The sequence below is a fragment of the Rhinopithecus roxellana genome, chromosome 13, assembly GCF_007565055.1.
Source record: "Rhinopithecus roxellana isolate Shanxi Qingling chromosome 13, ASM756505v1, whole genome shotgun sequence".
Lineage (NCBI taxonomy): Eukaryota > Metazoa > Chordata > Mammalia > Primates > Cercopithecidae > Rhinopithecus > Rhinopithecus roxellana.
Genome location: NC_044561.1, coordinates 13,811,784 through 13,838,199, shown reverse-complemented (window position 1 = coordinate 13,838,199; position 26,416 = coordinate 13,811,784). Strand labels below are relative to the sequence as shown.

Below are 26,416 nucleotides of genomic sequence, written 5' to 3'. Positions count from 1 at the left end.
CTTGCCTTACCCTCCCAAGTAGCTGGGATTACAGGCGCCCACCACCACGGCCAGCAAATTTTTTGTATTTTTAGTAGAGACGGGGTTTCACCATGTTGGCCAGGCTGATCTCGAACTTCTGACCTCAGATGATCTACCCGCCTTGGCCTCCCAAAGTGCTGAGATTACAGGCGTGAGCCACCACATCTGGCCGAACGCGGAATTCCAAGAGTGTGTTCTTGTCTATCTGCTAAGTTCAAGTTGTTACTGCCTTTGGGGTCGGGGTCTCAGAGGAGTGATCCCAGAGAATGTCCCCTCTCCCCAGCTCCAAAAGCAAGATGGCCTGAGGGTCCCCTCCCCAGCTCCTGAAGCCCAGGATCCTGAGCCAGGTTCTCTACCATCCCCTGCCCCCACCTTTCCCTCTCTGACCCCACCCGGCTCCTTGCTTGCCAGCCGCAGTGCCCTCTTGCTGGTTCTCAAACACACCAAGTGGTTACAGCCCTGGGCTTTGCACGTACCATGCCCTCCTCCCAGAATGTACTGGCCCTGATTGTCCATGTGGCTCCCCGCTGACTTCCATCAGGGTCCTGCTCAAATATCTCCCCTGGAAGAGGCCTTCTCTGACCCTCCCACCTCACGAGCAGCCCAGTTACTCCCCATCTCCTTCCCCTACCTGGTTTTCCTTCATAGTATTCATCATAATCTGCTCTCTGGAGTCAACTGCCTCCACCAGAATAAAGCAGTGGTCTTGCTCATGGCTGTTTCCCCAGCACCTAGAACCTGGCACATAGTAGGTAATCACAGGTATTTGTTGAAGGAGAGATTAAATAAGCAAATATGCAGTTCAATGAATATGGACACGTATTTGTCTGCTTCCCCCAACAAATGTGGAGAAGGTTCCCCAAACTTCTCCCTCCCCGGCCACTGGTTTTGCCCAGTAGACCCGCTCCCCCCAGCCGTGAAGGCTTCTCTATGCTCGCCGAGCTCACGGGATGTTAAAGCTGGTACAGGTCTCAGAGATCCCGCTGAGAAAGGGGCAGACCAAGGCCTGGAGTGGGTTTTGAGTCCATTCATTGAGCTCAGACAGGCACAGAGTTGGGGCCCTGAGCAGCTGTCCTGAAGAAGAGAAACTGAGATTTCTTCCACAGGCCACCGCAGTCCACTCCAAGCCCCAAGTCATGGCCACAGGTAAACTCCTGTCCCTCTGACAAGATGCTGAAGGAGGGCACTTCCTGTCTCAGGCCTGAGTCCCTCTCAGCCTCCAGAGAGGAGCAGGGATGAGGAGGAATTGGTAGTTTTGAGAGCCTGCTAGGGGCTGGGGCTTCCACACACAGCCTCTTCCACTTGTCACCTTCACCACAGCCCCACGCGGAAGGAGCCATTGTCCCCATTTTGTGGATGAGCAAAGTGAGGCCTGGGGAATGAAGATGCTGGCCCAGCTTGCACACAAAGCTAGGAAATGGCCCAGCAAATCATGTCTCTGTGTTCTAGTCTGTTAAAAGCCATCCGGTGCCGAGGACCACAGCTTCGGGAGCTCCCTGCCTTCCCCAGAGAGAAAGCTGTCAGTCAGCGGGGGAGCCCGTCTCCTCCTCCCTCCCACACCACCCACTGGTGTCACATGGCACTGGGAGGGAGCAGCGCCCACGGGGGTGCCTCCCCCTGGAGGCTGTGCAGGGAGCCTTGGGAGCTGCACCTTGTGGGTGGCTGGGGGTTGGGGGGCAGGGGCTGCACACACATTCAGGGCTCTCACGTGTTCCTGCTCTCTGCAGCTTCTCTGGAGGCATGTCAGCCTGCTGGATACACGGCCCCCAGACTGAGACTCCTGCAGAGAAGCCTCCAATGCCAGAAATGGCAGAGCATCTCAGAGACCATCCAGGCCAGTGCCCCCTACTTTGCCTGGCTCAGACAAGAATAAAATCTAGAGCTTTGTATGCCAGAACTGGGACAAGGATGGAATGAGGTCAGGGTCCTTTAGAGAACATAGATAGGGCAGGTCGGTTGAGGCAAGGGCTCCAATGTCAGACCACCTGCATCCGAGTCCCGGCTCTCTTCTCAATGGTCGACCCTAGATAAATGCCTTCACCTCTCCAAGCCTCCGTTTCCTCATCTACTTTAACAGATCCTACTTATGGAGTGCTGCTCAGTGACAGGCATGGCTCTAAGCTCTGCTCCCGTGTGTCATCCTCCAAGCAACCCTAGGAAGCAGATACTATTGTCATCCTTCTTTAACACTGAGGAAACTGACGCACAGAGTGGTTAGCTAACCTGCCCAAGGGCACACAGCTGGGGAGTGATGGAGCCAGGATTTAATCCCAGACAATGAGGCTTTGGGATCCTGGAGCTCCATCAGTATCTGGTCTGCTGTCTATTGAGGATAAATGAGGCAAGGAGTACTAAGAACCTAGAACTGTACTGAGTCAACACTCAAACAATCATTTTTATAATCATGAGGAACAAGGTCATGGACACCCAGAAGGTCTGATGAAAGGTAAGGAGCTTCCTGGTGGAAGATTTCATACACACACACACACACACACACACACACACACACACACATCAAACACTGCGTGCAATTTCACAGGGCCCCTGTTCCAGAAGTCGACCCACCAGTCCCCCTGGGGAAACTGCTCGAGCCAGCCCCATTATTTCCTAGGGAAGGGAGAGGAGAGGGCATGCTGAGCAGGTCCACATGTATGTTCCTTCATTGGATCCTCTGAGGTGGCCATTATTAGCCCATTGCACAGATGAGAAAACCAAGGGCAGCGTTGAGGTCCCAGGCAAGCTGGTGGGCAGATGTGGTTTCCTCTCCTAGGGGGCCTGCCGCCTTCTCTTTGGCTGGGTGTTACTTAGCCCTGAAGCCATGGTAAGAAATGGCACCCCCAGGGGTAGGGCCTGTTGTACACACTCAGTGAAGATTTGTTGAGTGAGTGAGTGAGTGAGTGAGTGAGTGAGTGAGTGAAAAGGTCAGAGTGGGTCGACATGGGGCCAGGCCACGTCCAAGGTCAGAGACTCAGAGCTCCCCTAGCCCAGCTCCTCTCCTGGGCGCTCATGGCTTTTCATGAGGAGGCAGAGGAAGTAGCAAAGGAAGAGCTGTAGGAATCCTGGCCTTTCAAAAGCAACTCCTCCAACCTCCAGACAAGAAAATGGGGGCCCCAAGCCTGACTTGATGTACTCAGTCACACCCCAGGATGGCAGGAGCCAGGACTGGAAATCTGGCGCCCATGCCAGAGCTCAGGCAGTGGTGGTCGGAGGGAAGGAGTGCTGAATTCGAGTCAGAACACTTGGTCCACATCCTGCCTGCCATTCATGAGAGATGTGACTTCAGGCAAACTGCACGACAAAGTCTCTATTTGCAAAATGGCGATTGTATCTACCTTGTAAAGTCACTGCTAGAATCAGTTTGACAATTGTCTATTAAAAGTTGTTTAGCGGCCGGGCGTGGTGGTTCACGCCTGTAATCCCAGCACTTTGGGAGGCCAAGGTGGGCAGATCACGAGGTCAGGAGATGGAGACCATCCTGGCTAACATGGTGAAACCCCGTCTCTACTAAAAATACAAAAAATTAGCTGGACGTGATGGCACGTGCCTATAGTCCCAGCTATTCGGGAGGCTGAGGCAGAAGAATCGCTTGAACCCAGGAGGCGGAGGTTGCAGTGAACCAAGATCGCACCACTGCACTCCAGCCTTGGTGACAGAGTGAGACACCATCTCCAAATAATAATAATAAATAAAAATAAAAGTTGTTTAGCATTTTCTCCTCATTTGTCAAATGAGGATAGGTTAACGTGAGAAGGTAGAAAATTCCCTGACGTAAAACAAATGTTCTGTGATTGGTAGATTTTACTATTATTGGCAGCTATTATTACAATGCTGAACATACAGGATAGGCCTCTATAAATGTCCCATGAATGGGCAGATGAAACAACAGACAGGCTAATAAGTTGTTTGGCAGACCAGTGGGAAGTGGGGTGGAGAGATGGATGAATGGGAGAAAGGTGGATAGATGGAGGATGAATGGGAAGTTGGCAAGAGGGTAGGCGGGTGGATGGATGGATAGACCAATTGACAGGCAGAGAGATATGTTTTGGGGAAGACCAATAGGTAGATGAGAGAGAGTGTAAGATGGATAAATGGCTGGCTGGATGAGTGAGAGGATGGACCAATAGCAATCAGACAGAAAGACTGGTGGTTTTTCAGAGCATGGAAGGAAAGAAGGAAAGAAAGAAGGAAGGAAGGAAGGAAGGAAGGAAGGAAGGAAGGAAGGAAGGAAGGAAGGCAGGCAGGCGGGTGGGAGGGAGGGAAGGAAGGAAGGAAGGAAGATGGATGGATGGTGGATGCATGGAAAGAAGGAAGGTGGATAGATGGGTGGATGGATGGATGGATGGATGGATGGATGGATGGATGGATGGTGGATGGATGGGTGGGTGGATGGATGGATGGATAGATGGATGGATGGTGGATGGATGGATGGGTGGGTGGGTAGATGGATGGATGGATGGATGGATAGATGGATGGATGGTGAATGGATGATGGATGGGTGGATGGATGGATGGATTGATGGAGTGACGGATGGATGGATGGATGGATGATGGACGGATGGGTGGATAGATGGATGGGTGGATGGATGGATGGATTGATGGAGTGATGGATGGATGGATGGATGATGGACGGATGGGTGGATAGATGGATGGGTAGATGGATGGATGGATGGTGAATGGATAGGTGGATGGATGGAAGGATAGATGAATGGGTGGATGGATGAATGGATGGATGGTAGATGGGTGGATGGATGGATTGATGGAGTGATAGAAGGATGGATGGATGGATGATGGATGGATGGATGGGTGGGTGGATGGATGGATAGATAGATGGACGGTGAATGGATGGATGGGTGGGTGGATGGATGGATGGATAGATAGATGGATGGTGAATGGATGGTGGATGGGTGGATGGATGGATGGGTGGATGGATTGATGGATGGATGGAGGGTTGGATGGGTGGATGGATGGATAAATGGTGGATGGATGGATGGATAGATAAATGCTGGATGGATGAGTGGATGGATGGATGGATGGATGATGGATGGATGGGTGAAAGATGGATGGGTGGATGGATGGATGGATGGTGAATGGATGGATTGATGGAGTGACGGATGGATGGATGGATGGATGGATGATGGACGGATGGGTGGATAGATGGATGGGTGGATGGATGGATGGATTGATGGAGTGATGGATGGATGGATGGATGATGGACGGATGGGTGGATAGATGGATGGGTAGATGGATGGATGGATGGTGAATGGATAGGTGGATGGATGGAAGGATAGATGAATGGGTGGATGGATGAATGGATGGATGGTAGACGGGTGGATGGATGGATTGATGGAGTGATAGAAGGATGGATGGATGGATGATGGATGGATGGATGGGTGGGTGGATGGATGGATAGATAGATGGACGGTGAATGGATGGATGGGTGGGTGGATGGATGGATGGATAGATAGATGGATGGTGAATGGATGGTGGATGGGTGGATGGATGGATGGGTGGATGGATTGATGGATGGATGGAGGGTTGGATGGGTGGATGGATGGATAAATGGTGGATGGATGGATGGATAGATAAATGCTGGATGGATGAGTGGATGGATGGATGGATGGATGATGGATGGATGGGTGAAAGATGGATGGGTGGATGGATGGATGGATGGATGGTGAATGGATGGGTGGATGGATGGATGGATAGATGAATGGACGTATGGATGGATGGATGGATGGATGGATGGATATGTGAGTGAAATCACTGGGTAGGTTGGTGGAAAGATAAATGCATGGACCAACAAGCAAGCAGATAGACAGGTGGGAGGGCAGAAGACCAGGATATGGATGGATGGCAGATATTCCTTCTCCTTGAACGAAGCCAAAGGGCTGATGGCAGCAGCTACAGCCTTACCATAGGCATCCTGAGGGTGGGGAAGAGAGGTAGGAGCTGATTGTTCACCCAGGGCACTCCTGGAGTGGGGTAGTGAGCAGTTGCTTACTGTACCCCAATGTCTAAGGATGGAACGGAAGCCCTAGGAGTGAGATGAGTGGGAAGAAGGCGCCTGGGCCCACGCTCACACTCACACTCCCCTCAACACAGCATGCAGCAGGAGGGCAGCCTGGGAGGGGCCCTGCACCCACACCAGAGCAGCAGGCTACATAGCTTTTGCAGACAGCTTCAGAGCCACAGCAGAGGAGGACCTCAGCTGCAGAGCCCTTCAGCAGGGCAATCCCAGTGTGCCCCTGGGGACTCCCTGGGTCTCAGCCAGAAGAACAAAATGTCCCCAGTGGGGGACAGTGGCTGCCTCGTGACCATTCCATTTCTCAGATGGTGACCCAGGGTCCAAGGGCCTATTTTAGGCCTTGTGGGTTTTGTTGACAATGAGGCCACCTTGCGATGGCCCCATTTCATGAAATTGGAAGTTGAAGTCCACCAGTGGGTACCGTGGTCTGCAGGCTTAGTCCTACCCCCACCATCTCTTTGGTTTCTACTGGGCCTTGCCCAACTGCTCGGCTGACTTGGCTTGGCCTGTCTGGTGTGGCTTGAACACTCCAGGCAGCCCCACCCCACTTACTCTTCCCTCTACCTGGCGGGCTCCTCCTCCAGGGACCGGGGTGGCCACTCCCTCACTTCCTGCATTGCCTGTTTATGGTGCAAGGACTTTTGTCCGTTGGGTTCCTGATGCCCAGTGCACACTCAGTATCATTCGCAGTGATCCAGTAACCCATGCTGTGATGGTGAGGGTGAGCAATAGTGAAGTGTTTCCCGTGTGCCAGGCACAGTGCTCACTCCTTTGTCCACACGGTGCCCCCATGAAGTAGACGTGGTTGCTATCTGCTCCTTTGCAGATGGGAACTCAGAGGCTCAGAGAAGGGGTCTGCTAAAGGTCCCACAGCAAGGCTGCCACTAGAACATGCTAGAGTCAGGTCCAAGGTCATCCCACAAGAGCTTAGGTCCCGGAGCTAGTGGAGTTCTAGCATTGCCACCATGGGACGTTGACCTTGGAAAGTCCCCTCTTTTCTCTGAGCCTTTTTTCGTTTGTTTGTTTGTTGTTTGTTTTTCTGAGATGGAGTCTTGCTCTGTCGCCCAGGCTAGAGTGCAATGTTGCGATCTCGGCTCACTGCAACCTCCGCCTCCCGGGTTCAAGCAATTCTCCTGCCTTGGCCTCCCGAGAAGCTGGGATGACAGATGCCCGCCACCACACCTGGCTAATTTTTGTATTTTTAGTAGAGATGGGGCTTCACCATGTTGGCCAGGCTGGTCTCGAACTCCTGACCTCAGGTGATCTGCCTGCCTCGGCCTCGTGAGCCACCGCGCCCGGCCCTGAGCCTTGGTTTTTTCATCTGTAAAATGGAACAATAACAGCCTCTCCTTGGCAGGGCTGTTTTGAGAATCAAGGCTGGCAGTGGTGTGAATGCTTTACAGAAAAGAACCGTGCCTGTGTCGCTGGATGTTACGGTGCTACCTGTGTCTCCAGCTGCCTGAGCAGGGAGAGCCCGTGGGGCCCCTTGGTCTGTCACACAAGCCCAGGATTCCAGGCTCAGTTTAGGATAATCCAGGATAATGCTACCAACTGGCTGGGGATCAGAGATCAAGTTCATTCTTTCTGGGCCCCTCTTTCCTCCCAGCTCCACTGGGATGCTGCCTCCAGGGGATTTCTCACAGCTGTCTGGACCAGACCCGCCTGGGAGGAGCAGGGTGGGCGGGAACAGGAAGGCCTTGGACTTTTCCCAGGCTGAAGACCTCCAAGGAGCTGCTCTCCCATTCCCCCACCACAGCTGGGCAGGCTTCTGATGTGGCTTTCCCAGACCCCGCTGGCCCCTGTCTGCAATGGATACACACGGAGGAGCAGTGCTCAAGAGGGGGAGGGAAGGGCCTTTGAATAGGAGGACTCATGAGGGCTCCAGGCCTGCACACACCCTGTCAGCTTGGGGTGCAAGTTGCAGATCTCTCAGGCAATGACCGGCCTCAGCTTCCTCACCTGGAAAATGGGTTTGGACTGGGTGACTTCACCCAGGCTGCCCAGTGCTAGACACTAGAACAGACCAAGCAACCCAGGACCTTCCCCCAAGATCGCTCCCTGGACCCCTTTCACCTCTGCAAGATAGGGGCCATTCCCTACCTCTGGCAGCCTTCTCCTTGGCTGGGTAGGCTCCACCTCAGTAAAATGGGCTGGCTGAAATGGAAGATCCCGGAGCTTCCTTTCCTCTCTGCCATTCTGTTGTAGCTGGAAAAGGAAAATGGGGTAGTGCTGGGAAGGAAAGAGCATTTGGTGAGCGGCAACTATATACCAGGTGTTTTTTATGCTTTATCTCACTTGTCTGTGTCTTATTCTCCTCATTGCTTCTGTAACAAATTACTGTAAACTTGGTAAATTAAAACAACACATGTTTATTACCTTATAATTCTGGAGGTTAGAAGTCCAAAACTAGTGTCACTGTGTTAATGGTGTCAGCGGGGCTGGTTTTCCTTGTCTTTCAAGATAGAATCGATGCTTTCTTCATTCCCACATCCCATGGTCTTTTCTCCCATTTCCTCGGTCTCATCTCTTTCTCTCTCTTTTTTGCTTTTTTTTTTTTTTTTTTTAAGATGGAGTTTGACTCTTGTTGCCCAGCCTGGAGTACAGTGGCACAATCTTGGCTCACTGCAACCTCCATCTCTTGGGTTCAAGTGATTCTCCTGCCGCAGCCTCCCAAGTAGCTGGGATTACAGGTGCGTGCCACCACACCCAGCTAATTTTTGTACTTTTAGTAGAGAGAGAGTTTCATCATGTTGGTCAGGCTGGTCTCGAATTCCTGACTTCGGGTGATCTACCCGCCTTGGCTTCCCAAACTGTTGGGATTACAGGCATGAGCCACCGTGCCCGGTCGTCTCATCTTTTTTTTCCCACTGCCACATGCCTGCCTCCCTCATAGAAGGATCCCTGTGAGGACATTAGGCTCACCTGGCCAATCCCGGATACTATCCCCATCTGCAGATCCTTAACTTAATTACATCAGCAGAATTCCCTTTGCTGGATAAGGTTAGGACACGGGTATCTTTGGAGGACTCTCACTCAGCTTGCCACATCCGTTCACACAAGGCTGTCATGGAGCTCAGCTTCTAAGCCCAGTGCTTGTCACTTTTTAGCTGTGTGACCTTGGGCAACAACCTAACTTCTTTGGCTCTCAGTCTCCTCACCCATAAAACAGATGGAGGATTATTAAGACAGTGCAGGGGCCGAGTGTGGTGGCTCTCGCCTGTAAACCCAGAAATGTGGGAGGCTGAGGCGGGCAGATCACCTGAGGTCAGGAGTTGGAGGCCAGCCTGACCAACATGGAGAAACCCTGTCTCTACTAAAAATACAAAAATTAGCCAGGCATGATGGCAGGCACCTGCAATCCCAGCTACTCGGGAGGCTGAGGCAGGAGAATCACTTGAACCTGGAAGGTAGAGGTTGCGGTGAGCCGAGATCGCACCATTGCGCTCCAGCCTGGGCAACAAGAGTGAAACTCCACCCAACAACAACAAAAAAAGAGTGCCGAGGAAACTCTGAACACAGGGCCTGCTGCTGCTGCTGCTGCTGCTGAGTGAATGTATACAGTGATAGTAACACTGATAATGAATCGCCCTTGTTTATTGCAGCTACTTGTACCAGACACTGAGCTGAGTGTTGAGTTTATGTAGGTGAGCCACGTTGACATGAGCCTGGCCCTTGTGGAACATCCCAGAGAACCAGGAAGACAGACTTAAAACAAATAGTCACACAAATCATTAGGGAATTATCAGAGCAGCCCAAGGCCACACAGCTGGGAAGAGGAGAAGTGGGCGGGATTCACACCCAAGTCTGTCTGATTCCCAAGCCCTTATTTTTCCATGATACTCCCAGCCTCTTGAGGCTGGCGGAGGCCAAGCCGAGGACCAGAGAGGGGAAGTGACTTGCCAAAGGTCACACAGCGAGAGAACAGCCCATTGCAGACCCAGATCTCTGGGCATCCTGCCTAAGGCTCCTCCCAGAGGAGATTCTGAGACATAATACCAAATTACAAAGTAACACTAATAACTAGTGTGGCAGCTAATGCTTGTGGAAGCTTGCTCTGTGCCTGGAGGCAGAATGGACATTTTACGTGCCCAGCATCATTCCGTTTCCATGATGCACAGGAGAAGAGACTTGGTGCCCTGTTTCACAGAGGAAGAACCTGAAGTCTCAAAGGGATCCTATGACACGCCCAGGGTCACCCAGATAATTAACTGCCAAGCAGAGATCCAGGATGTTCTCTAAGAGCAGGGCCTGGCTCAGAACTCCCCAGTTCAAATTTGTCCGACCCCTACACCTGTCCCTAACTCCTGCACATCCTGCCTGCGCCCCGGCAGATCTTCGGGGGCTTCTACCAGTGGGAGGAGGGAGATGGCTGTGGTCCTTAGGGTGTAACCTCACAGGTGGAATTCCTCCTGAGCTCAGCCTGCAGGGAGACGGGTGACCTGCTGGTGCCATCTAGTGGCTGTGAAGAGACATGCGCTTCCCCCCGGAAGCTGCAAGGAACCCCACAGAGACGCAGGAAGAGAGAGTAACACAAGGATCCTCCACCCAGCTGGATCCTGGTAGCAAACTGACAAAGCTGAACTAAAAGTGTTCGAAATGATCCTCCTCATTTTGCAGTTGAGGAAACAGAGGCTCAGAGAGGAGACTGACACACCCCAGCGCAGTCAGGGGCAGATGCAGGTGGCTGGAGGGACTGGCAGGGAGGTGGGGCTTGTCCTGAGCCTGAGCAGGGAGTCTGTCCAGCCGCTAGGAGGCCAGGACAACACAAGTGAGCTCTTCGTGGAGACTCCAGATTTGGCCTGGGGATGGGGAGGGGGCACTGGCCTGGGACAAGGAGGAGGGTATGGCTGGTAGGAGCTGGATTATGGGCCAGAAAGTGTCCTGTCTGAAGTGATCACCAAAGCTCCTCCATAGAGAAATCCCATGATCTAAGGCCAAACATGGCTGGAGAAACCCCAGGATTCTTAGAAACAAACATGGCTAATGAAATTCCATCATGCTAAGGGATAAACATGGCTGGAGAAATCCCATGATTCTAAGAGGCATAGGAACTTGATACATTGTTCATTCCTTCAACAAACCATACCATCACTGACCATGCACTCTGTGCCTTCCCCATGAGGGGCGCTCAAGACCCACAGACCAACAAGATCTGGTCCCTGCTCTGCAGGATTCCACAGCTCAGTGGGGCAGATAAACAGATGACAGACTCTCAGAACTGGACAAGATAAATTCAAATGGCCTCCCAGAGCACCATGGGCTCTGCAACCAGACAGATCTAGCTGATGATGTTAGCAAAAATAGTGGAAGGGCCAACCATGGTGGTGCATATCTGTAGTCCCAGCTACTCTGCAGGAGGATTACTTGAGCCCAAGAGTCAGAGGCTGTAGTGTGCATGATCACACCAGTGAATAGCCACTGCACTCCAGCTTGGGCAACATAGCAAGATCCTATCTTTTTTTTTTTTTTTTTTTTTTGAGATGAAGTCTTGCTCTGTCGCCCAGGCTGGAGTGCAGGGGTGTGATCTTGGCTCACTGCAAGCTCCGCCTCCTGGGTTCACGCCATTCTCCTGCCTCAGCCTCCCGAGTTGCTGGGACTACAGGCACCTGCCACCACGCCCAGCTAATTTTTTATAGTTTTAGTAGAGATGGGGTTTCACCGTGTTGCCCAGGCTGATCTTGAACTCCTGACCTTATGATTCGCCTGCCTCAGCCTTCCAAAGTGCTGGGATTACAATCGTGAGCCACCACACCTAGCCCAATCCTATCTCTTTTTTTTTTTTTTTTTTTTTTGAGACAGTCTCGCTCTGTCACCCAGGCTGGCATGCAGTGGCTCGATCTCGGCTCACTGCAAGCTCCGTCTCCCAGGTTCACGCCATTCTCCTGCCTCAGCCTCCCGAGTAGCTGGGACTACAGGCACCCACCACCACGCCCGACTAATTTTTTGTATTTTCACCGTGTTAGCCAGGATGGTGTTGATCTCCTGACCTCGTGATCTGCCCACCTCGGACTCCCAAAGTGCTGGGATTACAGGCGTGAGCCAACGTGCCCGGCCCCAGTCCTGTCTCTTAAAAAAAATTGTGGTGTGGCTAACATTTATTGAGTGCCTACTATATGGCAAGCACTAGTATAAGCACTTTCGATTAGCTAATTTAGTGAAACCCAGACCCTCTCTGACTAGCGGCGTGACTTTTGGTAAATTACTTAGCCTCTCCAATCCTCAAGATTCTCATCTGTAAAACAGAGGCCATGTGCCTACCTTGCTAGGCTATTGTGAGGTTAAAATGAAGTTGTGTGTGTGTGTATTTGTGTGTTACCTGGAATACAGAAAGTGCTCTATAGATGGTAGCCACCATTGAATTAGTAAGTGCTGTAATGCAGGAATGCCAAAGAGTTCCCAAAATCTCATGCCTATCTGGAATTATCCTTTTTTTTTTTTGAGATGGAGTCTTGCTCTGTTGCCCAGGCTGGAGAGCAATGGTGTGATCTTGGCTCACTCCACCTCCACCTCCCAGGTTCAAGTGATTCTCCTGAGTAGTTGGGATTACAGGCACCTGCCACCAGGCCCTGCTAATTTTTTAATATTTTTTAGTAGAGACAGGGTTTTGCCATGTTGGCCAGGCTGGTCTTGAACTTTTGATCTCAGGTGATCCACCCACCTCGGCCTCCCAAAGTGCTGGGATTACAGGCCTTTGCCATTGCGCCGAGCCCTTCTGATGTTATCTTAGGGCTGGGGGTAGTTGCATCTGAGGTCAGGGAGAGGAGGGAAGGGGGAAGCTCTCTGGAAAGGAGTGAGGACTTGGCCAGGCTGTGGAATGGGCAGGAGGCACTGCCCTCTTCCCCTCCTCTGCCCCTCCTCTCCTTCTGCTCAGCTCCCCCTTCCCCTGTGGGGCACACCCCCTCCCCTCCATTCCTACACCCACTGCTCTGGGCCTGACCTCACCATGCCTTGCTTGGCCTTGTGTTTCCACTGGCCTCCCTGCCTCCACTCCTTCCGCCCTGTAGCCAGAGGAAGACCAAATCTGTCTGTCCCTGCCTCCTCCAGCCCTCCTGCTCGTTGACCCCACCCTACAGGAAAGCCCACTCAACTGTGACGGGCAAGGCCCACCCCATTCATTTACATGAGTCTGTTTCCCCATCTCCTTCCTAGTGTCCACAGAGACCAGAATTCCAGCCACCTGGAACTACACGGAGCTAGACTCTGCGCTCCCTCCAGCCCCTATTGGCCGCCTAGAAGGTTCTCTGCCCACTCATCTCTCCAGATGGCTGTGCCACTCCGGGGGAAGCCTTCCCAGGCACCCCTCCCCCGCAGGGTCAGGGAGCTCACCCTCCTCCCCCTTTCCCTCTCCCAGCTGTGCTCCCAGCCCCTGTCCAGGGTGTTCCAACGCTTGCCTTATGTGCCCATCTCCCATACTAGATCTTTGCCTTCCATTAGGTGAGATCACCGCTAGGAAACACTGAATAGTTCCTCCCTCCATGTTAGGCCCCACAGTTACAACTGGGCCAGGTCTTTGTCATCTTTGCGTGCCGCTGTTGAATCGTGATGATGACAGTCACAATTCTGAGCACTTGGTTCACCAGGCAGTGCACTATGGACTTTACTCAAAGTATCTCCCTTAATCCCTCCAACCCCGTAGGCGGTAGGACCTGTTATTATCCCCTTTTATAGATGAGGAAACTGAGGCCAAAGAGGGTGGCCAAGAAGCATTAAAGCCAGGCAGGCCAGCTCCAGGGGCCACCGCATTGCCACCTCTCCAAGTGTGCCTATGCTGTTCCACTGCCTGCAGCCCCCTTTCCCACTCCCTGGCCCCTGGTGGGCTTGTTTTACCCTCGGGCCTCAATCCCAAAGCCCCCTCCTTGGAGAAGCCTTTTCTATAACACCCTGTTATACAGCATCATGCCACCCTGTCTGTTTGCTTCATATAATATGTCTCAAGGTATTTCTTTGAGTTTGCTGTCTGTTGTTCTTTTGTACTCAGCGTACACACACATAACCACAAACACATATAGTCGTACTTGACTGTGAGAGCAGTCACCGTGATTTTGCTCACTGCTGCATCGCTAGAGCAAAACAGAGTTTAGCCAGCCTTCCAGATCCTGGCTTCTTGGTATGCACATCTTTGTGGTGTCTGCTTCCACACTGAGCAGAGGACCTGTGCTACCGAGAGGACTTTGCATAAATGCCAAAGTGAGACCTCTAAGGCTAGGTCATGAAAGATACCTCACTTCCTCCTTGGCTCTCTTGCACCACGTGCTCTGGGAGAATACAGCTGCCATGTGGGAAGACACTCAAGCAGCATTGTGGAGAGATCCACATGGTGAGGGACTGAGGCCTCCAGCCCACAACCAGCATGACCTGGCCAACCATATGAGGGAGCCACATTGGAAGTGGATCCTCTCTCTCCTGTCCAGCCTTAAAGGACTGCAGCCCTGACCAAATCCTGCCCACAGCTTCATGAGGGATCCCGAGCCAGAACCACCCAGCCAAACCACTCCCACATTCCTGATGCCTCACACATTGTATGTGAGAAGAAATGCTGATAGTTTTAAGCCACTAAGTTTTGGAGTACCTTGTTATGGAGCAGAACTGAATCCAACACTTTCTTTTCTTTTTTTTTTTTTTTTTTTTTTTTTGAGACGGAATCTCGCTCTGTCACCCAGGCTGGAGTGCAGTGGCCGGATCTCAGCTCACTGCAAGCTCTGCCTCCCGGGTTTACGCCATTCTCCTGCCTCAGCCTCCCGAGTAGCTGGGACTACAGGCGCCCGCCACCTCGCCCAGCTAGTTTTTTGTATTTTTTTAGTAGAGACGGGGTTTCACCATGTTAGCCAGCATGGTGTCGATCTCCTGACCTCGTGATCTACCCGCCTCGGCATCCCAAACACTATCTAAGTAGCTGTTGTATAAAGAGGTGGAGAGATGGATGCTGAATGAGAATAACAACAATTCCCACTCCCTGAGCCCTCTCTGTGCACTAGGCATCGTGCTAAGTACTTTACATGTGCTAATTCATGGCAAACTGTCACAACAGCCTTGTGAGAAGGTTACTATCCTCTACCCATTTTATAGATGGAGAAATAGGAACAGTGAGGTTAAATAACTCACCCAACATCACACCAGCAGTCCTGGGGCTTTCACCCTGGCAGATTGGGGCCAGACGCTTCACTGTCACATGGCACTGTCTGGGAGTCTCCTGATTCTTCCCAAACCCCCTCTCAGACTCACTGGGCGCCTGGAAGAGCTCGCTGCCACAGTCCATGTGGCATGCATGCCCTGTAGAGCGAGCAATGCATGACTCATGGCCTGGCGCCAGCACCTCCTGTCCCACTGCTGGGAACACTGCCCTGTCACCTACCGGTAGAAGCCAGTTGGACAGAGCAGAAGGAAAAGGATGGCTTCTGTCCAGCCACGCCCCATGGAACCAAGTGGCTGTAGGGGCAGGAGTGGGTGTGAGAGAGCTCAGATTCCAGCCGGCTCATCGTGCCGGTCTCCTTAGCAAACCTCCTAAGGTTAAACACCCCAGGGTTCTGGCTGGACTCAAGAGCCTTCGTCCTCTGGATCTGAAATGATACAGATGGGACAGAGCTGGAAGTAACAATGGAAAACCCCAAGCCTCTCTTGTCCTCTGAGAAATGAAGCCTAAAAGGATGGTGGGGTCCAGGGAGCAGGTAGCATTCAGACCCACACCATCGTGAGAAGAGAGTTGGGCTGGCACAGAGCTGGACGCCTTCTGAGAGGGTACAAGGGGTCTGGGCACAGGATGCCTGGGTCCAGGTCTGGTCTCTACCCGTCACACTCACTGTGTGACTTCAGGCAAGTTCCTTAACCTCTCTGTGCCTCTAAACAATTCATCTGAACAAATGCAGGTGGCAGCAGCACCTATTTCCTGAGAATGAATGAGCCTGGTATGAGACAAACACTCATGTGTGCTGGGATGTGTGGTTTTCACAGCACTAATCTTTCCAACAACCTCGCAAGGCAAGTCTCATTACTGCCATCTGCACATGAAGAAACCGAGGTTTGATTAGGTTAAGTCACTCTCACCGGCCACACACAGCCAGTATGAGGTGGAGACAGTCAGGATTCAAACCCGAACGAGGTCCTTACCTCTGTGCCATCCTGCTCCTGTTCATTTTTGAGACTCAGTACCAGCCACTGTCTGTGATCCCTGTTAGACACAGTCACTGCTGTCTAGCGAACAGGGTGGGTTGCTTGGAGAAGCAGTGAGCTCCCCATCCCTCCAGAGGTATGCAAGCACAGCCTGGGTGCAGTGGAGGCCTTAAGCATTGGGTTTGGTGTTGAACCCAGTGCCGCTTGAGACCCCTACTACCCCTAGATGCTGGGGTTCTTCACTATCCTCCCCCAAAGACAAAGAGGGCTCAGCAGGGGAAACTGAGGCCCAGAGCCAGAATATGCCCAAGGTCACTTCATCAAGACACTGTTGTTGAACCCGCCCTATATCATTCCAGGAGAAAGGTGGGCTCCTTCCTCCAAGGGCCAGGAGAAGGAAGAAGGGTAAAAAAGAAGCCACGGGACCATGGACAAGGTGAGGGTGAATCCTGAAGACAAAGGTGGCCACTTGGCGGGTGTTCAGAGCCAGGGAGCAGGTAAAGGCTGTCAGAAATAAGGTGAGTGTCGGACACCTTGGACTTCTTTTGGTTCAGTCCGCTCACTCAACAGATGAACAAATCAAGGCCACGGGGGGCCAATTCTCCTGTCCCAGATCTGATGCCATGCAGGGCACAGGCTGCTGCGGAAATAAGAGGAAGGGACGTGACGGGGGTGGGCTGGGCTTCACAAAGCCTGCCGCTCTGGCACAAAGTGGATGGGATTCGGGGTCTCTGGTCCACACTCTGCCCCTGCCCACGCTGCCCTCCTAGCAGATGATGAGATATTTTCCAAGCATGCAGGATGCATGAAACCCTTCTTGAGGTATCCCCATACATTAAGTCGGTTTGAGCCTAACAGCCACCTGTGAGATAAGGACTGGGAATTTCATCATCTACATTTCTTCAGAAAAAGGAAACTGCTGCCGGAGAGGTGAAATCACTGGCCTGAGGTCACAGAGTCAGCCAGGAAGGAGCGAAGCTTAGCAGTGGCCCCTGAGACCTCGGTCACCCTGGGTTGGCATTTCCCTTCCAGGGGGCAGGGGATGAGCACACTGGGTGAGGAAATCTCAGCCTCCACCCTCTGGAAAATGACTCAGCTTCTTGCCCTTGGTCAGGACGTGGGGTAGGTGCCACAAGGTTGGGCTGTAAGCCTCTAGCACCCAGGCAGCCCCACTGCCACCCAGAGCAACTCACACTCATACGCTCTGCTCAGTTAAAGTGCACAGGCTGAGCGCGGTGACTCAAGCCTGTAATCCCAGCACTGTGGGAGGCCAAGGCAGGAGGATCGCTTGAGTCCAGGAGTTCAGGATCAGCCTAGACAACATAGTGAGACCCCCCCTCTCTACTAAAAATAAACAAATTTAGCCCGGCATGGTGGCATGCCCCTCTAGTCCCAGCTACTTGGAAGGCTGAGGTAGGAGGATTGCTTGAACTTGGGAGGCTGAGATTGCACCACTGCACTCCAGCCTGGGCGGCAGAGTAAGACCCTGTCTCAAAAACAAACAAACAAAAAACCAAAGTGCAGCCTTAGCATATTCACAGCTGTGCAACCAGCACCACAGCCATTTTAGAACATTTTCATCACCCCAGAAACAAATCCTGCAGCCCTTAGCCCCCACCCCTGCTCCCCACCTCACCTCTAGCCCTGGACAACCACATATCTACTTTCCGTCTCTATCGATTTGCCTCTTCTGGGTGTTTTGTATAAATGGAATCACACGATATATGGTCTTTTGCAGGCACCGCTTTTTGAAGTCTTATAATAACGTTTTGCAGTAAAAACAGTGTTCTCTCAATTTTATTTTATTTTATTTATTTATTTTTGAGACACAGTCTTGGTCTGTCACCCAGGCTGGAGTACAATGGCACGATCTCGGCTCACTGCAACCTTCGTCTCCTGGGCTCAAGTGATTCTCCTACCTCTGCATCCTGAGTAGCTGGGATTACAGGTGCCAGCCACCATGCCCAGTTAATTTGTGTATTTTTAGTAGAGACGGGATTTCGCCATGTTGGCCTGGCTGGTCTCAAATTCCTGACCTCAGGTGATCCACCTGCCTCAGCCTCCCAAAATGCTGGGATTACAGGCATGAGCCACCACACCTGGCCTGTCCTCTCAACTTTATAGATGAAGAAACTGAGGCTCAGCGTGGTTAAGAGCTTGCCCGAGGTCACCCAGCTCAGAAATGGTGTGTCAGATCTGGAATACGTCTGTCTGACTCCAGAGAACCTCAGCCACCCTTCTTAGGGCCGGAATCCAGAGTAGCCAGACAGCTTCAGGGGCCTAGGCTCAGGGATCTAGGACTGGAAGAAAGGCTGGGAGGGTCGGGGAGTTTGTGAATCCTAAGGGCCAGGGCTGGAGGGTGAAGGGCCTGGGGGAGGCACAGGTCTGGCCTCTATACCCTCGAGTTACAGGGAGAAAAGGAAATATATAAGGCAGTCATTGGGGAAGGGTTGGGGTGGCTAAATTTACCTTTGGGAACTCCTGAGGGCCACCCCTTATCTGGCACTGATTGACCAAGTCACAGGTTCCTAATAATTCCCCCCTCTCCTGCCCTACCTCCCCCATGAAAGCAGTCCACTCTGCTCACACTCCCAGTCCCCAGCCGCCAGCCTTCCTATGATGACTCAGCCTGAGCCACTGTCCCCTCTGCCACCTCCACCCTCTCCCAACACCTGTCCCTCTCTAGCTGGAGCTGACCCCCAGGACGTGATTATCACCAGCACCCGAGTGGCTGTGCCAGGACTGGCCTGGCCAGCACCTGTTGGGGCTGGGAGACAGCTCTCCCCAGTCTGTCCTCTGGGTCAGCCTCGGCGGGTGCCCTCACGCCCTTAGGGGGCTCTACTCACCCCATTCCTGGCAAGTCTCCTTAGGATAAACGCAAACATTTCAGGACCTCTTGAAATGCTCTTTGTATTTGTATTGTTTTATTTTATTTTGAGACAGGATCTCATTCTGTCACCCAGGCTGGAGTGCAGTGGTGCGATTATGGCTCACTGCAGCCTCAACTTCCCAGGCTCAGGTGATCTTCCTGCCTTGGCCTCTCAAGTAGCTGGGACTCAAATATTATTTATTTTTGTTTAGAGGCGGGGTCTCACTATGTTGCTCAGGAGAAGTCTCAATATCTTGAGTGCAAAGGATCCTCCCACCTCGGTCTCCCAAAGTGCCACAGTTATGAGCCACCTCCTGGAACGCTGTATTGTTAAAACGATTACCATACCTCAACCAAAAGAAATACAATTTGGAACATGCTTTTTCAGGCTGCTCTCTGCTTTGTACCCTCACATTGACCCATCCCACCAAATTGCCTTGGGGAATGACAAGGAATTATCTGGCTGGGAATGAGGCTTAGGATTTGAAGGAGTGGTTCCACTCCCAGCACCACGGTCCCCTACAAAAGGAACTCCGAGGGAACGGTTGTGGGCCCAGCCTGCCTGTGTGTGTGGTAGGGAGGACTCTGTGACCTTTGGTGGCCCCAAAATCAAATGACAGCGGCAGCTATTAGCTATGCTGGAGCACCAAGCTTTTATTTTCCTTTGCATCCATTAATTCGTTTAGAGCCAGACAGCTTGGCTTGGAGCATCAGCCACACCAAACTTCACGCTCTGTGACCCTGGGCAAGTCAGTTAACCTCTCTGGGCCTCAGTCTCCTCATCCGGAAAATGGGTGTGATGGCAGCTTCTGCTTCCTAGGCCTGGTGTGAAGATGAATGGGTGAATATGTGTACAGCACTTGGAAAGCACCCGGCACACCTTGTGAGCTGTTTGTTCTTGTTCTTCTTACGCCTGGTAAGTGCATCGCAGGGGACAGCCCCGCCCATCCCGCCAGGCCTCAAGGAGATTACAGGCAGTGGAGACTCAAGTAAGGAAGGCTGTCACCATCTAGAGAGGGGAGGGCCTGCCTAGGGCCCACAGGGAGGGCTCAGGTACTGTGGAGAATGCCAGCTGGGAGGCCTGGGGCTCCGGCTCCAGCTCTGCTGCCCAACTGCGCTGTGACCCTGGCCAGGTCACTTGCCCACTCTGGGCTGCAGTTTCCTCCTCTGCTGGAGGCACTGGGCTGACTCTCCAGGGCCCTGGGCAGCCAGAGGTCCGGGAGGCCAGCCACCACCCCGGCTCTATTTTTACCGGGCCTCTGGACACTGTGCTGTCCTTGGACTCAGAGCCTGGATGAGTGCAAGAGAGCCCGGAGGTCATCCAGCCAGCCAGGTCTGAGCTGCGCTCCCTGGGCCTGTGAAGCATGTGTGTGAAGGCCCCTCATTTCAGAGGGCTTTGTGCTGGGGAAGCTGCCCTTGCTCTGTCTCCGCCTCTCTGTCCCTCCTCCATCTTGCTTGCTCTTCTCACTGGTTCTCTCTCTCTGTCTCTCCTCTCTTTCTGTCCCTCCCTTCCTCTCGCTCTCTCTCTGGCGCATGCGCACAGAGCTCCGCTCCACTCTCTAAGGCCCCTGGCCTCCCTGCACCCCAGTGAATTACAACCTGTTCTCATCCCTACTCTGTACTTGTAAACTTTTTTCTCCTTATTTTAAGCTGTTTATAACATCTCAGAGAATTTATGGGATTAGAAGTGGGAAAGAGGGAGGGACAGAGAGAGTAATGCAAGAAGCCACGACCCACAGCATCCGAACTCCCGCTTCAGAGACCAACGCATACCTACACCGATGAGAGAGGGAGGGAGAGAAGGGTGGGGGAGAGGGAAGGAAGTGGGGGGACAGAGGGAGGGAGAGAGAGAGATTGACAGAGGGAGAGAGAGATTGACAGAGGGAGAGAGAGGGAAAGAGAGAGGGAGGGATGGAAAGACAAAAAGAAGAAGGAAGATAGGGAGGGAGCGAGAGAGGGTGAGAGAGACAGGGAGAGAGAAAAAGAGAGAGGGGAAGAGAGAGAGAGGGAGGGAGGGAGGGACCAAATAGAGAGAGAGGGAGGGAGAGAGGGAGAGAGAGAAAGGGAAAGAAAGAGAGAAAAGGGAGAGAGAGGTGGGGGAGATAGAGAGAGAGGGGACGGAGAGAGAGGGAGGGAGAGGTGAGTGGAAGAGGGGGAAAGAGAGCAAAGGGGAAGGAGAGAGAGGGAGAGAAAGAGAGAGGGAAAGAGAGAGAGAAAGGGAAAGAAAGAAAAGGGGGAGAAAGGTGGGGGAAAAAGAAGGGGAGAGAGAGAGAGAGAGAGAGGAAGAGAGGGAAGGCACAGAGGAAAAAGCAGAAGAGAAGCGAGAACGAGATGGAAGAAACAGAGAAACAGAGGTAGAGGGCAGTTGCGGCGTCCCTAGCACAAATCCTTTGAAAGGGGGAGGGCTTGGCGTGCAGGGCCTCCCTCTTGCCATGGCAGCCTGTTCAAGGTGTATCTTCTCTGGGCCTCAGCTTCCTCACTTAGAAAAACAAATCTGAGCTACGTGACCACCAAGGGCTCGCGGAACTCTGACGTTCAGATCCTGTGATGCTGAGGCCCCTTGGGAATGGTCCCAGCCTCCTCATTCCTCAGATTCGGATAATGCTTTGACCCTCAGTGCTCCACTGTTGGCTCAGTATGACTGATCCCATCTGGCAGACGGGATGCTGGTGCCCAGAGAGGTGGAGATGTTTTTCTGAGGCCACACAGCAATGGTGGTGGACCTGACCTAGGGGAGCCTGAGTGCTACAGGCAGGACTTTCCACCTCCTTCCTCCCAGACTGTGGCTGTCCCATCACCGCAGCTGTCCCCTGGCCACCCGTGCTGCAGCACCTGCACCGCCTCTCTGGCCCTTGGTGTTCCCTGCACAGGGGCAGAGGTGATCCAGCCGAGCACGTTTCCTTCCCATGAGGCCTGTGGGCCCTCTCAGCAAAGGGTGAGACGCGGCGTGTGCTCCTTCCCCTAAGACCCCTCCTCCCTTCTTCAGTGAGAAACTGCAGCCTGGGATCCCTTCACTAAGGAAAGAAATACATTCAGGAACCCAGTTCCTGCTGCTGTCCACCCCTAAGACTGTTCTCACTGATGATGGAGAAGAACAAGGTGTTCCAGGAGCTTGATTTGTATTAATTCATTTGATCCTCACAAATGCCTTTGGTATAAGTAATAAGAAGAAAAAATATTATTTTCATTTCACAGGTGAGGAAACTGAGGCGCAGAGTAGTGGAAAAACATGTCCAAGTCGCATCTCTGGAAAGAGGCAGCTCAGGCTCAGGGGCTTGAGTGAGTGATGATTAAGAGTTGTTTAGCACGGGCTGTTGATTTGACGTTCAGGCATGAGTATGAGTGTCACTGGCGTCCCAGCCCTGGGTTAAAGTCTTAGCACGCGCTACCTTATGTCATCCTCACGGCCAACGCCATTGGTTCCCAGCCCTCCCTAGCGGCGTCCCATCCGCCCTGCCCGAAGAGTCCCCTGTTGGTTTGGAAGTTCACCCCCGATGGTGCTCACGAAAGCTGACTTCAGTCTTGTGCCAAGGGTGAGTTATAGTTGCTCCCAGCTCATCATGGTGGTCTTGACTGTGACAGGCTTAGGCATAGGCATGTGACCCAGTCCTGGAAAATGGGAACTTAGAGAAAATCTGCCAGGGAGGAGGAAGGGGGCCTCTGGGAAGTTCTTCCATACCTTCAAATGAGAACATGAAGCAGGAATTGCCTCTTCCTGCCTTTGGATGTTGAGTGAGGATGTGATATCTGGAGGTGTAACAGCCATCTTGGGGCCTTGAGGGAAAGGTGACTTGTGAGGAAGTAGATCGTAAGCCAAAAATAAAATTCTAAGCCATCCCAATGACTGAATGGACCCCCTTCTCAGCCAAGGGCATTCCAAAGTAAGCCTGATAAATTAGTTCCAGCCACGATGGGAAGGAGGGGTCAGACAGGCCTCTTTACACCCTCCTCACTTTGGATTTCAGGTACAGCTGACCAGCACTAACAGTGAAACAGATTTTAAGACTAACAATACAGACTCTTTTTATTTTTTGAGATGGGGTTTACTCTTGTCACCCAGGCTGGAGTGCAGTGGCGCAATCTCAGCTCACTGCAATCTCTGCTTCGCAGGTTCAAGCGATTCTCCTGCCTCAGTCTCCTGAGTAGCTGGGATAACAGGCTCCTGCCACCATCCCCAGCTAATTTTTGTATTTTTAGTAGAGATGGGGTTTCACCACCTTGGGCAGGCTGGTCTCAAACTCCTGACCTCAGGTGATCTTGCTTCAGCCTCCCAAAGTGCTGGGATTGCAGACGCTAGCCACCATGCCCGGCCAAGACAGCCTCTTTATAACAATAAGACATCAAATTCCAATCTGACTCTAGTATTGCATCACGTGACGCAGCAAGCCCAGAAAGAAACTGAAGTGTTTTACCCCCAAAATATATTTCTTTGCCATATTTTGAAATGGCCTTGCAAAACTGTCCCTTATGGGGAAAACCTACTATCTACAGAGAACCCTTCCCTTTCCGGGTCTTGTGCTGATCCAAAAGACATTAACTAACAGTCTAGCACCTTTTAGAGACATTCGCCATCTATTCCCTCTGAAGCCTGTTACTGGAATCTTCATCTGCACAATAAGAACCCTGGTCTCCACAACTCCTTATCTTAACCGAGACACTCCTTTCTATTGATTCCAGGTCTTTAGATAATAGCTGTTTCAACCAATTGCCAATCGGAAAATCTTTGAATCCACCTATGACCTGGCTAGGTCACAAAAAGCATCCAGCGTCTGCCAGGTTCCTTCTCCTGGGTCCCTTAATTTTGGAACCCAGTCGCCGTGTCAAGAGGAAGTAGAGCAGCCACATGTAGGCAATGCAATGGGTGCTTTGAGAAAGGGTTGTGCCAGAGGGAGGAGAGCCAGCTCCAGGCTGGATGGGCAGGGAGGAGAGGAAACACTTCTCAAAGTGAGGCTTCAAGAGTGCGAAGGGGCTGGGCGTGGTGGTTCACACCTGTAATCCCAGTCCTTTGGGAGACCCAGATGGGTGGATCACCTGAGGTCAGGAGTTCGAGACCAGCCTGACCAACATGGCGAAACCCTGTCTCTACTAAAAATACAAAACTTAACTGGGCATGGTGTCGGGCACCTGTAATCCCAACTACTCGGGAGGCTGAGGCAGGAGAATCACTTGAATCCAGGAGGTGGAGGTTGCAGTGAGCCAAGATCGCACCATTGCACTCCAGCCTGGGCGACAAGAGTGAAACTCCTTCTCAAAAAACAAACAAACAAACAAACAAACAAATGGACCCCAGCCCGTAAAGGGACATGGACATCCAAGAGCACTGGATAGTCCAGGAACAGCAAACCCAGGGCTCAGACACTGCAGAGCGCACATCAAAGCAAGGGTCAGGAGGGAAAAGCCGGGGAGAGGTCAGGCCACGTTGTCTGAACTTTTCTCCCATGAACAATGAGGAGGAACCATTGAAAGATATTTGCCCAGTGACTTGGGCAGAATTGCCAAGTGGTCTGGAGCGTGGCCTTGGGCGGTGTGTGGGTTTTCAAACTGACAGGTGGGTACATGATCCAGGGCCAAGGGGGTGGCTCTAGTTCCTGTGTGAGTGACTCTGAGAGAAAACCCACTTGCTCAGCCTGCTCCATTCATAGGGCCAGGAGAGGCAATACTAAGATATAGAACTGTTGTGTTTTAACCATTATATGTTGGGGTGACTTACTATGCAGCAATAGAAATTGAACAAATAAGGCTGGGTGCATTGGCTCATGCCTGTAATCCCAGCACTTTGGGAGTCTGAGGCAGGCAGATCACTTGAGGTCAGGAGTTCGAAGCCAGCCTGGCCAACGTGGTGAAACCCTGTCTCTACTAAAAATACAAAAATTAGCTGGGCATGGTGGTGGGCACCTGCAATCCCAGCTACTCAGGAGGCCGAGGCGGGAGAATTGCTTGAAACCAGGAGGCGGAGGTTGCAGTGAGCTGAGATCGCACCACTGTGCTCTAGCCTGGGCGAGCGAGACTGTCTCAAGAAAAAAAAAAAGGAAAAGAAATGGAAACAATAAGTGTTTCACAGGTATTTGGTGAATGAAATGTATTTGGCACCTGATTAGGTGGAATTGAAAAAAATATGTTTTTTTTTGTTGTTGTTTGTTTGTTTGTTTGTTTGGAGAGAAGCTGCCATTGAAAGCATCCAAGAGTTTCAACTGAATGGCAGTGACCTCAGGTCACCTGGAACACTCACCTCTGCTAAGTAGAGTCCTGCAATGCTCAATGGCCTCTCATGAACACTCCTATGTAAGTGGCAGGTGAGAAATGAGGCCCCAGGCCCTGGTAGCCACTGGGACGTCCCCCAAGGCTTGAACTTCTGCCAGTCCAGCCTGCAGGTGCTTAGCAGGATTTGGTCACTTGGCTTCAGCTGGCGTGTTCATGAGTCTTGCCCTGACTCAAGCAAATGTCACTGGCTCTGCCTCAGGGCACCTGCAGGATGGAAGATGGGACTCACTCTGAACTGGTGTTATGACGCTTCCAACTCACTCCAGGAAGACCACAAGCTGGGAATTCCCCACCCAGCCTGGCGGAAGAGCCCCCGTACCAAGCTCCTGAAGAAGACCACCCTTCCCAGCAGCTTCAGATGCAAGAACTGGGGATGGGGCAGACAGACTTGTCACAGGGCTCCTGGGAGGCCGGATCCTTCCCTTCTGAGGGACAGAGAGAGGAGAACCTCATTTTGCAGGAAGGATGCCTGGGGACTGGCTCAGCAAGGCTGGCATTCTCCTGTTGAAGGATCCTTCGCTCAGCTCTGCCTGGGGCTGCAGTGTGAGGCCCCAGTGCCCCCAGTCCCTGAGCCTGGACCTTGAGTAAAATGACAGGGTATGTAGCTTTGAGTTATAGCCACCAACCTTTGAAGCACAAGCTTGGGTCTCCCTGCAGCCCCGCAGGTGAGGGTCTGGACCAGGACAGAGGTTACAGGCACTGGACAAGGACTTGCCAGCTTTCCCAGGATGGGTGCCCAGAGCACAACTGCGTGGTGGTGAAAGGGCAGCAGTGTCTGAAGCTGGCCCCTAGGCAGGCTGATCAGGGCCTCCAGCGCCGCCACACATGTGCAACCCGTCTGACCCTCTTGGGCTGAGTCAGCCCCTGCATTCTCCGGCAATTCAGGGAGAGGAAGGAGAGCCCACAGGATAAGTCAGACTTCCTGCTAATCTGGAAGTGGAGGCTGAGACTGATTTTACTTTGAAAAATGTGAAAATTGGGAGAATATTTGTCCCAAAGCTGATGAGACGTACCACGCTGGTGGCATAAGCCTGTATGTCCCAGCGGGCAGGGTGCTGCAAGCATTTAAGAGTACAGATTTTGGCGGGGTGCGGTGGCTTATGTCTATAACTCCAGCACTTTGGGAGGCCGAGG

The 26,416-nt window shown here is 52.3% G+C and overlaps 1 long non-coding RNA gene across 1 annotated transcript in view; it reads right to left on the bottom strand.

Moving 5' to 3' along the window:
• Positions 1–15,273, bottom strand: part of LOC115892960 — a 36,084-nt gene extending 20,811 nt beyond the window's left edge. Inside the window, exons 1-2 of the long non-coding RNA XR_004052922.1 lie at positions 15,148–15,273; positions 8,146–8,250 (exon numbers count right to left, since the gene is read on the bottom strand). This is a non-coding gene — a long non-coding RNA (uncharacterized LOC115892960). The remainder of the gene's footprint in view (positions 1–8,145; positions 8,251–15,147) is intronic.
• Positions 15,274–26,416: the final 11,143 nt, after the last annotated feature.